Source organism: Salminus brasiliensis, chromosome 22 (genome assembly GCF_030463535.1).
Source record: "Salminus brasiliensis chromosome 22, fSalBra1.hap2, whole genome shotgun sequence".
Lineage (NCBI taxonomy): Eukaryota > Metazoa > Chordata > Actinopteri > Characiformes > Bryconidae > Salminus > Salminus brasiliensis.
Genome location: NC_132899.1, coordinates 15389214 through 15404775, shown reverse-complemented (window position 1 = coordinate 15404775; position 15562 = coordinate 15389214). Strand labels below are relative to the sequence as shown.

Here is a 15562-nt window from a genome sequence, read left to right as displayed (position 1 = left end):
GCATTCTCTCCTCCTCCGCTTTCTCCTCCTCCTCCTCCTCCTCCTTCCCTTACTCTTTTTCTGTCCCTCCTTCTCTCCCTCCTGTCTTTCTCTTTCTCTCTCTCTCGCGCTCTCTCATGTTTCTTCTCGCAGTGTAAGCCACAGCCAGTGAGTGAATGCCTAGGCACTACCCCCACCTCCCCCTCCTGTGTGTGTGTGTGTGTGTGTGTGTGTGTGTGTGTGTGTGTGTGTGTGTGTGTGTGTGTGTGTGTGTGTGTATACACACACACACTGCAGACGCGTGTGGTTGACCGCACTGGGCTCCCAGCTATGTGTGAAGACACGCACAGCACGCCAAAGAAGCAGCCGCACTCATTCTGATGCTCGCTTTTTCTTCCAGGAGCGCTGCGCAGATCGCATCGGAAAACAACCCATCTCACTTCTCTCGCTGTCTTCCACTCTCTCTCATTCTCTCTCTCCCTCCCTCTTGCTCTGTCTCTCTCGCTCTCTCTCTCTTGCCCTCTCTTTCTCTCTCTGCCTCTTCCTCTGTCTCACTTCTATAAGCGCGTAGAGCTGGAGAGGAGGGAAGACCCTCTCTCACTCGCTTCTATATTTTTCAGTCCCTCCCTCTCTCTCTTGCTTACTCTCGCTCTCTCTTTCTCTCTCGCTCACTCTGTCTCTCTCTCTCTCTCTTTGTGTCCTGCGGTGGGATAAGCGCTGAGAGGATGAGCCCCTGATACAGCGCCGGACCTGAGTGACCTGACAGCTCAAACTGTGAGTATACAAGTCTCTCTCTGTCACCTCCTACAGACACACACACACACACACACACACACACACATATATATGTAAACACATACAACAACACACAGTCAGAAGAATAGCGAGATTAACTCTTTCATCTTTAATACTCTTCCCATTTCTCAGCATTTCAAGTATTGCATTGTATTGTTTCCCGGAAAGTGTTTCATTGTGAGTGTTTAGCTTGAAGAGTGTAAAATCCTTGCTTAAGGATCACTCTGTCTGTCTCTCAGCAGCGCGCCGACAGCGAGGTGTTTACGTTTTGAGGGAAACAAATATCCGCTGGCTAAGAGTTGCTCCTTGATTTTTGAAAAGGATGCACTGATTTTTTTTTTTCCCCCCAAGTTGCAGTTGCTTGCTACCGAAGTGCCTACGGAGATTTAACGTCATAGCTTCTCTTATGTGATATTCAAAAGTACACCTCACTCTCTTCCCTTCCTTGAAACAACGCATTTACCTGTCATGCTGTCACCGCTGTGCCGAGTATGTTAACGGGGAACACAGCGAGAGGTAGGGAAAAGCTGACGTAGAAGAGAATAACATTTCCATTTCAAGGGTTATTAGCCCTGAGTTCTACTTTTGGGCTAAAGAATGGGAGTGAGTGTGGCTGTGCACTTGTGTAGGCTACTGTAGAAGAGCTGGGTCTTGACAAATATCTGGGGATATTCTTGTTTTCTGCCCACAAGTTGGTTTTGGCCAGAACTTTTTTTCTGTACTTGCTTTTTCTTAAATGTTGCATTTTCTATCTTCCATAGCTGGGTTGTTTTATGAATTTGGCTTTTAATGCAAGTGTGCAGCTGGAACATATATATATATATATATATATATATATATATATATATATATATATATATATATATATATATATATATATATAGTGCAGTCTGAATGTGGTCCCTACAGAAAAAAAAAAGTCTCTCTGTGTCTCCAGCCAGAAAGAGAGAGACGTACATAGAGAGACATAGACCCGCGTCTTGGTTCCAGCTTGCTTGTGCCTGTTTGCTCGAGCAGTGAAGCATGCCTGACAACTAAAACAGGAACACCGTTCCAGTCTCAGTCCGTCAAAAGTCAGGCAGCAAACTGGACACTTTGGAAAAGGTAAACATGACCTGAACCAAATCAAATCTATTAGTCCCTCTCCACCTGTAGGCACTTGCATACTGGGAATATGTATATGCATATATGTGAAGTCCCGTGTTCAGTAGGCCAGCTGTATGTGCAAAGATGTGCCTAAGAATGTGCCTCAATTTGCGTATAGGCCTATTTTGCATCTATGTTAGGAAACTGACATGTAATGTCCAGTGACAGAGTACTGTGGCTCAGGACTAGTTATAATCAGCTTCTAATCTTTATCGATCTTATTGCTAGATGTGTGAAAAAGGCAAAACAGGGTAAATATGAACATGAAACAGTCTACCAACTCTGACATCGTGAGCTCCTTATTTTGCCCCAGCGATGGCGCCTGGGTTTGTGTCGCCTGTGAGTTTGTTACCATTTCTCAGTTTGATGATAATCTCCTGCTGTGATGCACATGGCAAATAAATGACAGCACAAGATGATGGAGGTAGATGGTCAGAGAACATTAATTCTGCTCCATGGTTTCATATGTTCTTATGGAAACAATGAGCAGACTTTCCAAAGGGAGAATCCCCCTCCAAAAAATAAGGCATTTTTGTCAGTCGCTTATAGTGCAGAGGATGTGCAAGTATGTAGTCACAGATAGCTGCATAGAAATGTGTGACTTGACCAGATTGCTTACTTACACATCACTAAACTGTAACTTGAGGTTGGTCCAGGGTTGCTACAGAGCTTCTATTGAGCTTATGTTTGCCTGTTTAATGGAGGGTTTGTTAGCTTCAGAACCAAGTTAGTTTTTTGGGGCAGTAGGCGTTTACAGGGAAATTATTTACTGGACTTTTTTTGGACGAAAGTCTGAACACAAGAGACATAGATTTGTTAATACAGCCCTAAAGCAATACCCATCTAATACTACTATAATCCAACTATTGATTATAGTATTAGTAGCTGATTTACTATGTACTAGAAATTATTAAATGCCTTAGATTGATCTCACACACACAAACACGGAGGGTGAGATCAATCAGAGACATATTATAATATCTAGTACATATTAAAACAATGGTTATATCTATCTATCTATCTCTCTCTCTCTCTCTCTCTCTCTCTATATATATATATATATATATATATATATATATATATATATATATATATATATATATATATATATATATATAGTACATCATACCATTTGAACTTTTTCCACACCGGAAAATCATTTGTATACAAATGACAGAATTCCTGAGCCAACAACTTGAAATGTGGGCATTATTTAATCGTTCAGACATGAAGTGGCAGTCATTCTCGTTATTCAGTTTGATTCAGTTTCACTAGAAGGAAGAAGAGAGTCTCTGTGGTTGGATCGCCTTGTAATAGAATTTGTATATGGATTAAAGATACCCTGAAAATAACTAAAAGGTTTTGGAACAAGCAAGCTTAGTTTGAAAATGAAAGGCATCATTGTAGTGTTGTGCAAAAATAAATAAATAAATAAATAAATCTTTACTTTGCCAGGATAATACTTGGCATAGCCCAGCACAACTTGGCTGAATTTGAGCTGCTGACCAATATTGTAGTACCTCCTTAAAAACCATCGCTTTTTCCTGTCATTTCTTTTTATATTTTCAAAATGATAATATATCCAAAGCATGCAAGAAATGCAGTGAGATACTATAGAATATTGAATTACGTGACCATTAATTGCATATAAATAACTGTAGTGTAGGCTTATTCTAGTAAAAGTTGACCGTGTAAAACACCTTGTGTTTTTTTTTTCTCTCTTCGTAATTGAAAGCACCTAGTGTTTATGTAGCAAGTGCAGTGCTGGCACAGTGATTTGTTTTGTCAGGATATATTAATGATGTTAATTATGGTTGACGGCTAAATGACAGCAAGTAATCAGGTAGGACTTAACGGAACATGGAGAGCAGTCTGCTAATTTGATTCCAGAGCATATTGTTGAGAATGCTCGCTTTTGAAAGCTGGGTCAAACACACAGGATTTAGATGGCAGAATTTTTAGGAAGCCCTGTTTTAAAGTGCATGTCATCGCTATAGCAAAACCTTGTATTTCTAAACCAACAACTTAATAGGTGAAGGAAAATGTCCTTAACATCTGTGTACTTTAATGCAGCAAGACTTATTCCAAGTAATTGTGGACCATCACTACCTGGTTATTGTATTGAGACCTGTATTGAAAATGCCCACACGGTAAAGGTAAAGGGCAGCTGGCCATTTCACATTCTTATAAAATTGACCAAAAGCAATATAAGCTAAAAGTCAATGTTAGATCGAGGGTCGAGGGTCTAAAAGTGAATGTTTTTCTGCACCATCACATATCACTTACATGCATGGAGAGGTATTTATAGAATTACTGTTATGCTAATTTATCACTGGTGCTTTACTGGGAACTGGTTGGTGGTGCTATATAGGCATTGATAAAACACAATGCAAGTAATGCAGGCTATATGTGGTACGTCTGATGTGTCTATTTATTTCATGCTTTTAATTACAGCACTTTTCCATATAGCTGTTGGCGTAAGCAAGGTGGAGGTAAGCTAGGTTAAAGGGTTAAAGGCAGCTACCCTGACCTCACCTTGGACCCCCTGCTGTCACTGTACCTACCGGAGTGACGGATGTGAGTCTAAAGGATCTACTTGATTATGTTCAATGGAGAGCTTTCTCCTCTCCCACCTTATTTATGGCCCCCTTTCATCCGGCTAGAGCAGAGAGGAATAAATCTGTCACACTCAGATCTACTACACCCCCCCCCCCCCCCCACACACACACACACACACATATACACACTATGTTCTCATTCTATCCTCAAACATAGCACAACTGAAAGCTCCCTTCCTTTGTTAGGCCACGCTATTTACAGGTTGTGCATGAGCACGGGGTGAAGCTGGGGTGAATTTAGGTGAATCTTGCGATGTGTTTGTCACTGTGCAATTATGAGAAATATGTATAAGACTGGATATTGCCTGTTGCTCCAGTGATACCCCATGTTGATGATCAGTCTGCTCAGCGTATATGACTAGATGTGTTAACGTCTGTTTTGGAGGTAGTGCACCAAAGCCTGGCATACTGTCTTTTAGATCCTTTGATGATTTCCTGTCTTCTCCCACCAATGCAGTAGGATACATAAGTAAGGCACAAGATTTACGTCTTTGAAGTGAAGATTGATCTCTGGGCCCAGAAACACTGAGTCATCCACATGTCATAAATTGCCATGCTGTGTGTATTTTCGGAGAGGAGCAGCACTAAGGCCTGCCTTTTGATCACCCTCAGTTTTTAGAAAGCTCCTGGAGCTGCCTCTATACTGCAGCATTTAGAGCAGGCATGCACTCACACACACACAAGCGCACACATGTACACGCACAGACACACGCACACACTAGTACAGAATCTGTAAAATGTTCTGTTAAAAAGTTGCAAAACGAGTCACTAAGCAGGAATTAGAGGCTGCTCTTGTAGGTTTTTGGCTGCTCCAAATCTAGGCTTTGCGTCGTATAAACGGTGATGAATATGCTGATGAGCATGGCTTAATTTTTTATTTGTGGCAGTGAATGTGCCCTTGACTTTGAATACAGTGCTTATGTTCAAACATCCCAGATTCGCTTCAAAGTTTTCGAAACGACAATTGTGTTCTCAGGCAAATTAATTCATATAAATGCCACTCTTTGTACTTCTCCTCCCTTCTCAGAGAACGGAACAAATCTTCAAAAAACAAAAAAAACACCTTTTAAAAAGCACGTTTGCAGTGGCAATAACCTTTGAAGCTGCAGGCAATGACATCTCTGGTATAAACCCTTGCATTGAGTAAGGCAGCGTTTCCATATGCGTGTGCCAAGCCTGGGGTGATTCAATCCATGCCCTCCCAGGGACAGCTTTGATAGTCAAACACAGAGAGATTGTGTGGTCCTAGACAGAATAATGCCAGAACAGTTGACTACTTCCCCTTTTCTTCTGTCTTGTCATCATTAGTGAGCCCAGCTCGACAGTGGTTGGGTTCAGTGCTATCAGAAACCTAACAAAGGCTGTTTAAGGACAAGTCAAACATATGCCAGGTTATGTGACGGGCAAAAAAATGACAATCACCTATGCCTATTGGTCGTCATTCGCAGGTTGAACGTGCAAATGCTGTCCCAAAAACAGGCTTTAAGATGAAGCTGGGAGATGAGATGAGGGCTGGTGTTCAGACAGTGTCTCTGAAGCACACTGACAAAAGGCAGCTTAGCCAACAATTTCCTCCCTTTTTCTCGCAGAGGGTGAAATAAAAAGCGAACTGACTGGGGGAAAGACTGGCTTTATCCACAGTCTGTTTGATGTTGGATTTTGTGTGTGTGTGTGTGTGTGTGTGTCACAGTGTGTCTATGTGTGTGCGTATCTGTGTTTTTTGGGCACCATTGGTCCTGAGAGAGCATTGGCTATCAGAGAGTATGTCATTTGGGGGGAGGGGGGTGCGGTGACTGTGGCCCCTCGAGGGCCTCTCTTGCGTCGCCCCAATCCACCGAAACGAGCGGAAAAGCTGGTTAACACTGCAACCGTTTCTGAGGCACAGACCCTAGCCATTAACGAGCTCTCTGGCTCTCCCTCGCTCTCTCTCTCTCTCTCTCTCTCTCTCTCTCTCTGTCTCTCTCTCTCTCTCTCGTTCTCTGTCTCTCTCTGCCGGGTCTGGTGCTGGTGATTAGAGCACGGTGCAAGCCGCTGTAATAAGGACGGGGGCTACAGCTTTCGCGCCGGCCTGATCTGTTGTGCGGCCATGGTGGGTATTTCAGAGGGCTGCGGCAGGAAGATAGGGAGATTGAATGAAAAAAAAAGTCTAGAGGGAGGAGAGAAGAAAATGGGTGAACTGGTATTAACTGGTGAAAGAGCTGGCGTGGCCGGCAGGGAGAGAGAATCCTCTCTCTGAGCACTCTCGCGACCGACTTCTTTCTTCAAATTCTCAACATCATTTTTTTTTCTTGCTAATAATAGCAACAGCAACAAGAGTAATGTTATGTCGTAACCGTGGTTACTCATTACTCATGCTAGTCTGAATATGCAAAACAAGCATAGGCCTACAGTACAGTGTGCTAATTTCCAGATGTTAAGGGCTATATGACCAAGTGGTGACAAGTGTAGGTGTGTGAATTACACAGTATAAACAGTCTGCTGAGAGATTTATGAATGACAACTATATTAACCAGGACAATTGCAATATCAGATATGCACTCCAACGTATACTGTTCTTTGATTGCAACTGTTGTTAGGTTTGACAAGTTTTATGCAATTTTGGAAAGTAATAAACTGTAAATAGCGAGCAACAACTTCCTGTTTGCTAAAATATAGGTCTTTATTAACTTGTAACATCTGTTTGCTCATACAGGCAAATCTAGATGCACCTACACCCATCCAGCTGATTAACCAGCTGAATAATATATAATAATTTAGTATTTTACTGTTTGGATTGAGCATCATGACCGTTTAACTGCCACTGAGATGAACTTGACTTTCTGGAGAAGGATTTCAGAGCCCAGAATGCTGCCACTGCAATATGTAACTTTTGCGGATCTGCACGACCTGCGAGAATTGCATAACACTGTGTAAACCATAGTCATATTTGTGAGCGTTTGTCATCAATATGCATTAGATCATTAGCATCATTTTGATTGGTTGTTCCTGGTATCACTGTATCATTGCATTGGTAAAGAGAGAACCATTACTTCAGGAATAGGACTTTTGCTGCACATTTTCTTAGGGTGGTTTTTGCACTTGGCAAAAGGGTCCCATAAAAATACAAATGATGTTATATTAATGTATACTGCATGTGTTGATGCTAAATAACTTCTCAAATGTATGTAAAATGTGCTATCGGTTGCCATTATAATGATCATTTAATGTAATGTAGCCCCATCTCCAGTACGTGGTTCTGTCTCCAGTACTCCTATACTAGCCTACAACATCTTGCAACACCAATAATACTGCTGCTGTTGTTGATGATGGTACCAGACTGGACTTATTTTAATAGTAATTAAGATATTAATGAAGATCAGGACAAAGAAGTTTACTAACATCCAAGTGATCTTCATAACGAACACGTCTCGCTCTCAGTTCAGGCTAAAAATGGATTCTTCCCCAAAAAATTGTGCACATCTGAAACGTACCCGAGGTCAACTGTTTCACAAGAAAGGTTTTGTTTTCTCTTCTGTGTGAAATCAGGGAACCACCGGATGTGTATAAGATTTAGTGAAGCTGACCCACATTATGGTTGGTGGTTCCATTTATAGAATGAAGCCTGTTGCTCCATAAATTCAAAGTCAGGTTGACAAGACTACGTATAAGAGTGCCTGCCTGACTTAATTCATTTTAAAATATGTACCCCGGGGTCCACTTTTCCTGTCTTTTGCAGAGGGCCCTAAAACCGTGGCGTAGTGCAGTTACAGTTAAAAGTGATTAAAACTTGTATTAGGATTATCTGTCTAATCTTGGCATGGTGGTACATTTGTTGTTGTTTGGAACCTGTCTAGCTAAAACAACATAATCCAGTTTATTAGTGTAGCACTCAAACTGGAAACTCAACAGAGTGTGATGAATCCAAACTCCAGCATAAATTCATTAGGTTGAAATGGATTTCTAACATTCTGTGAAGCTTTTCCAACCTCCCACCAGTTGCTACGATACAACACATTTGCGGATGCAGAATCTACAGGTCATTTCTCACAGGATTACTTTTACTTGGCAAAGTCATTTAGAATCAATTTTTAAAGCTGACCTGCTTCTTCACCTTTGCTAACTGGCGAGAGGACAGTGTGAACGGGTAGGACAAGCGGTCATGTTGGTGGTGTGGTCACTCTTTGACCCTCCCTAGTGTGAAGAGCAGTCGATTGACAGCGGCTGGCGTGTCCACAGACACATTCCCTGCTCAATCGGACAGCTCTTACACCACCCAGCCCTGGCTTCAAACACTCAGGAGACACACACACCCATACACACACACACTCTCTCACACTGCCTGCACACACGATAGCAAAAAGCTAAGAACCGACTGCTTGTTTATACGTAAGAAAAAGAGAGGAGGTGAAAAACCTCATACATGTATCCCCATCGATTGAACAAACAGAAATGCTGACCAAACATGACAGAGACCCAGTCTACTACCTCCTGCGTACACACACACACACACGTCTGCAAATGCTGGAGCATTGAAAATGCAGCGTCTAATGATTATTGGTCATGTTTGTTTGCTCTTAATATTGATGTGAAATTGTCACTGGAAGCACGAGCCAAAACCTATAGAAGCAGAATAAACAGTGAATAAATGTCAATTGACTGTATCTGTAGAGGAGTATGTATCCTGCCTCTCTTGTAGTCTTTTTATGAAATGCAGTGTGTTTAATTATTTAGGTTCTAAGCGTCTCAGATCTGGTTGGTGCAGAACTACAGACGTTCATGCGTTGTGATAAGTGGACCCTTACAGCATTCAGAGCATTATTGTAGGAATTCTTATTCTAATAGACGCATATCAGGAAATGCATTTCAGGCTCTGCAGGTTCTGGAGTGGCACCCTGTAGTGTAAAAACACATGAGCTGGATTAAATCTGCACTTTCAATCAAAGCAAAATAAACATACATATTAAGGGTGTCCCTAACAAAGGATTTTCTTTGTCGACCAAAAGGCCTGATTTTTAACTAATGCAAACTAATCACCCCCTCCCTTCTGGAAAAAAGGGCTAATAAAGAAATTACTTGGTGGACTAAAGATCTAAAGAACATAGAGCCTATATAGGAGCTTTGCTGTAAGGATTCGGTTGCTTTCAGGCAGAAGAGCATTAGACTGGTCGGGTACTAGGTGCTAGAGGGAAGCTAGATGACGACTCATTGCAAACATTATTATTTGCTGGTTATAAAGTATTAATCTATTAATCTAAGTATTAATATTTTTTACAGTGACAAAAAAAAGCTAAAGTTGTGCCAGCTGTATAAATCCAGAACCTGGCTTCAGGAGTACCTCTGTGGTCAGTGTGTCACTACACACCGTGTGTTGTGTTGCATAGGGCCTGGTGGCTTCTCTGCGCACTGCTACAGCTGGAAGAAGCACCAGGATTAGTAGTGCTAGTTACTGTAGGTTCCACTCGGGTTGCTTTGGCTTGCATTAAGCCGAACAGAGCAGGGCCCTCGTGTCCTTTCCCCCGTCCACTGTCTGTGCGCGTGTGCTTTTATTTAGCAGGAGCTGTCATCTCCCATAAACCCTCGGCGCGCTTACATCCATCGCCTCTGCCAACTTCTCTGTGACGGGCGCACTTGTTACAGGAGAGAGAGCTGACAGCTCCAGTCCGACTGGCCGCTCTGTCTTCTCTGTGAGAGAGAGAGAGAGAGAGAGAGAGAGAGAGTATAGGAGGAGGGCAAAATGAACTGTTCCCCGGGTGGCCTTGGACATAACCTACCCTCTTCCGTCATGCCCTCACTAAAGGCTGAATTCTGAAGTGATTCCCGTAAGCATGAGGGCCTGCACAAACTCTAGCGTCTGTGTAAGTTTCATCAACTCTTTATACTGCCCTGCCTTTTTACGCTCTTGGGGCGGAACGTGGGCATGCCACATTAATCACAGGTTAAGCAAATTATGTGGCAGACTTTTTTTCTTGCTTAAGAAAGAATAATGTTCCTTACTGTAGCGGTGGGCGTTATGGTAGAAATATTATATCCTGAAATTTAAAGACAATTTTACACAATACACAGTATTTATCACAATATTTTGACATACAGAAAAAATGCATCAGTAGCGACAGATTCTTTTAAAAAACGCTATTCAGATACTGAGCACAGTGATTTGTATTTAAAATCTGCTGAATTTTATCTAATTAAACACTGCTGATTACCCTCTTTCTAGTGAATCTCAGTTAGCCAGTGTTCTTTATCCACAATGCACTAAAAATGTATTACAATTTGAATAAAATATCATCATATTGCCCACCCCTACCTCACTGTCACAATTGGCTTGTATCCTGGTATGATTCTGTCCTATGGACTGGAATAGTGCTTATGAGTCAGTCAGGGGTAGATGGCAAGCTAGTACATTTTGTTGGCTGTTATCTAAAGAGGGTCCAAAATGGTTGTACACATACCACAGATCAACACATAACAAAGTTCAATAGAACATCATAGAACACCAGCATGCAAATGAGAAGTATGACAAAGGAAGCCCAGCTGCTTCAATTAAAAGTTTCATATTAAATTCAAAATATGATAATTTTTTTATCATATATTAAGTCTATTCTAATAGACTTTAAGTATATTCTAATGATAAAGAACTAGTTAACCCTGTAAATCAGTGTATTGTAATGTCCCTACATCTAATCTGCCCATGTAAATCATAATAGATAAAACGTCTTGTTGAACAAACTGCACATATATTTGACATTGACATTTGTATTGAACCAGCAGTTTAAGCAATCAGGATAATTGATGGAATAAGAATGTGGACCTCTAAGATAATGTCCTCTTCAAAAGAGGGTAATTGGGGTCAGGTGTTTCAATCAATGCCTTTTATATTATATGCCCCACCAAAAAAAAACACACTGTTGAATAAGTCTAGCACAGCTTATAGTTTTAATGTAGCTTTGCCCGGTTCCCATGAATGCCATTTAGGAGTTTATTTAGTGCAGTGATGGCATCTGCAGCAAGGATTACTGACCACATTAAATCCTAAAAATAAGGTTATATGGAGGCACAAACTGTTGCTCGTATTCAAATAGGTAAAGCAACAGAGAAATTCACATGATTTTTCTATTAATTAATCTGAGAATCAAATGTTCTAAATGAACAAAAAAAAGATTAAAAGTTTTATGAACATTTTTCCCTTTACTGGTCTTTCATTACAGCCAGATATGAGTAGTGGGTTCGTTGCTGCATGGTGACAGGTAATTCCAGGTAATTCCAGCCTGATTGCTTAATGTTCGTCTCAGTAATTGGTCTTGTGGTAATAAAAATACAATTTGATTACTTTATTTATTAATAAACAATACTATAACCTGGCAGCAGTCCATCACCTGACAGTATTATTTCTATTCTTTCTGATAGTGTGGGTATAATTGTCCCAGGTCAGTTGGTCACATATTTTGGAATGAGACGTGAGGAAATAAACTGAGAGCCATGAGAGAAAGGTTAAGTTAGCTCTGGTCATTCAGTGTTAGGATGTCTCTCAGTGTCTCTCCTAAAAGAAATTATTATTATTATTATTTATTTATTTATTTATTTTTTTACAACACTAGAAAAATGGCTGAACAAAAAATAATCCAATGTGAGTCAACATGGTTACCCAGCGCTGGGTCCACTGAACTGTGGTCAGCTAACATAATCAAAATGTGAAATTCTGCCATATGTCATAAGATTAGACATTAGAAATAAGCATATTTAAGTTAAAGGTAAATTAGTGCTAAATTGACCACCATTTCATTATACATATTTATTTATTTATTTGTTTGTTTGTTTATTTATTTAGTCTAGAATACAGACTTGTGTGATTAACCTTGTTTAACTGTTTCTGTTCTAATGAGCATTTTCACACTGAGAGTGAGAAGGTGGCCGTATTTAAGTGATCCAGACACTCACCCTGCAGCTAAAACTGTACAAAACTAGAAATAACCCTGCAAAAGACACTGTGTTCCAGCCAGCTCTGTGGAAAGAGTCTAACAAAGTGACCAGTCGGGCTCACCTCAGCGTTTTGGTTGGAAAATTCCAGCAGTCCTAAAATGGATTTTTTTTTGTTTGCAAATATTTTTGAACAATTTTTGAATTTTTGAAAACATACTAAAGCACCCAGCAAATGATGTACATTTTTTCATGTGTCTTTGCTGCTAATGGTAAAGGCTATTATGACAACACTTGAATGCCCCTGTATATTTTATATTTAGAATATACCTGAGTGGAAGAGTAGACTTTCAATTCAAAGGCATTTAACAATGTATTACATTAAGTTTTTACAAAGTTCCTCCATTTTTACTGGCTCAAAAGTAATAGGACAGTTCACTAAAGAGCAGTTTCATGGCCAGGAGTGGTCTGTTCCCCTCATTGTTTCAAAAAGAAGATCAATCTGGAATTGATTAAAAGTGTTGGATTTGCACTTGATAGCCATTCGTGGGAACTCTCAATATACGGCCCAAAAATGTGTTGATGCAAGTGAAGGAGGCCATTATTAGGACCAACTTATTAGAGAGCGAAACAGAGGGCAAAAAATGTCAGGAATGGCCAAATAAATAATGTGGTATGTTTTTGCATGGAAGAAATGCAATAGTGAGCTCAGCAACTTTAAAACACCTAGAAGACCATGGAAGACAAATGAAGCAGATGAACACAATATTTTCTTTGTTGAAGAAAAGCCATCTTCACAACTAGGGATCTTCTCACAACTAGATGTTAAGTCACTCTTGAGAGGGTAGGCATTGTCATATCATTGTCAAAGTCAATTCTTGAATTATAATACAGTGGGTTTGCTTCAAAAGCTGATCTGTACCAAGAGCCTTTCGAACTTGAAGTATATCTCTGCTTAACTCACCATCCTTTAAGACTTCATCCATGTAAGACAAGCATCCAGACCTTTTTCTGTCCTTGTACCAGAGTGGTGGAACAAGCTTCCCCTGGGTGTCCGAAACGGCAGAGTCACTTGCTGTCTTCATACGCCGACTGAAAACCCACCCCTTTCGAGAATACTTAGGCATAGTGTAGTGCATGTTAAGTATTGTGGTCTCCATACTGACGTTTGTGTTTAGTAGTGTCTAAACTTGTTAGTATATATTGGATCCTAGCCGATACAAACTAGCTAAGGACATTTAAACAGTGAAGCACTTTTGTAAGTTGCTCTGGATAAGAACATCTGCAAAATGCTGTAAATGTAAATGTAAGATGCAAACCACAGTTACCAGTGAGCAGATTTGTTGCTTGTTGCTTCTTGAAGCAAAGAAGTATAATGTTTTTGAATGGCATTCAGTCATCGGACCTCATTCCTCAGCCCTCAAATGTCCATTGTGTCCAGACTGCAGGCAGTCATTGGCCGTAAAAGATTTGCATGCAGGTATTAAAAATTGTCCATATATTTATAATTGTAAGTTTGTCCAATTACTTTTGAGCATGAGAAAATGGAGGGATCATGTAAAGAAATTGTGGCAATGTAACCCCTTGCATTAAAGCTGAAAGTCCACACTTTAAATGCATCTTATTTGCTTCATCTATTTAGGTGTTGAACAGTGGCAAATGGTGGTGTCACTGTCCAAATACTTATGGATCTGACTACATATAACCCAGCACTGTGTGAAAAAGAAAGACGAGGGGGACGGAGTGTGGAGGGGTATATTTTTCAGCCTATGCAGTGACTGGTAAAATGGTAGTGGTGAGATACAGGACCAGTGATTTTGCTGCATGTGGGCAGATTGTGTGTGTGTGTGTGTGTGTGTGTGTGTGTGTGTGTGTGCGCGTGTGCTTGTGTTTGTGTGTGTGTCCGTAAGTGTCATACTCTGAGGCAATGAAGTAGTCTCCATCTTATTCCCTTACACTTAGAGCCTCCATAGCAATCTATTACCAACCTGTCTAGTTTGATGAAAAGGTCATGAAATGTTTTGACTCCGCGGAGAAAAAGCACTCGTGTGTATGAAACCATAGCAGCACTTTTTAGCTGCCGAGCTCCATCCCAGTGAGATATAAACAGAAAACATGTAGGAGTGCGGCTCTGAGGACGGCTCCTTTGGAAAGCTCTGCTTTAGAGTGTCTCCCACTAGAGGCCAGCCACCTCCACTGTGTCAGCTAGCCTGCTGGTTAATCATCAAATACACCCTACACAGGCGGAAAGAGAGAAACAGAGGCTTCTCTGCCTCTTTGTCATATTTCAGTCATCTCAGGCCCTTTGGATAAGCTGGATAAAGGCAAATGTTTATGCAGCAACTCTGTGCCGCAAAACGTGTCAGGCTGTTCTGCACATTAAGTCCAGTGTTTCCATAAAGCAGTTGCATGTGGTCTTCCAGTCTGAATACAAATTGTCAAACAGTCTCAGCTGAGACCCTCTCTGCAGGGGCTCGCCTTTTAAGTTTCCCTTTAGTTGGGGAAAACCAGCAGACTCTTACCTTGAGATAACCTGCCCAACTTATTCAAGGGTATGCAAAGTGCTTCCACTTCCAAAGAACAAGCATACTTTTTAGCTTGAGTTTGCAGTAGCGTTTGCTCTTGCTGGCTCCATCGTCAATGAATGTTTGCACTTGAGATATGACTGCGAGATTTTCAACTGTGATACTTTGTGCATACTTTGAAATAGTGGCTGGATTCTCTGACTGTCCAAGCATTGCCTATTTAAAAAGAACTTGATGGAGTATCAAATCTCCTAGTAGATACTGCTTCTAATCATAGTGCTAAGAGCAGACCGGAAGGTAATGTAACACCAGCAGTCTGTGTGATCAGTAATTCACAAGTCTGCTGTCTGGTGGAGTTTTATCTGTGGATGATCAGTGCTGGGATGTGTCTGAGGAGTAAGGCCGTGTTTCGGGGTGTTCAGCCGCGCAGGCTGTCATCAACGTGTCAGAAAGAACAACCTGATCCATCAGAAAAGCCCTCTCTTGCTGCTCAGGTTGTAGATTGGAGTAGATTGGGTTCCAAAATAACACACTTTCGTATGAACGCTCGTATGAACGCTCATGCAGGTGCTCTGAGTATATATATATATCCATTCCTGAATAGAT

The 15562-nt window shown here is 41.0% G+C and overlaps 1 protein-coding gene across 6 annotated transcripts in view; it reads left to right on the top strand.

The window, feature by feature from the left end:
- Positions 1-338: 338 nt before the first annotated feature.
- The window catches only part of rbfox3a (RNA binding fox-1 homolog 3a), a 444039-nt gene continuing 428815 nt past the window's right edge, over positions 339-15562 (top strand). For all 6 annotated transcript variants that reach the window (XM_072666971.1, XM_072666970.1, XM_072666968.1 and 3 more), the window contains exon 1: positions 339-753. The gene's annotated coding sequence lies outside the window, so the exon portion shown is untranslated. The remainder of the gene's footprint in view (positions 754-15562) is intronic.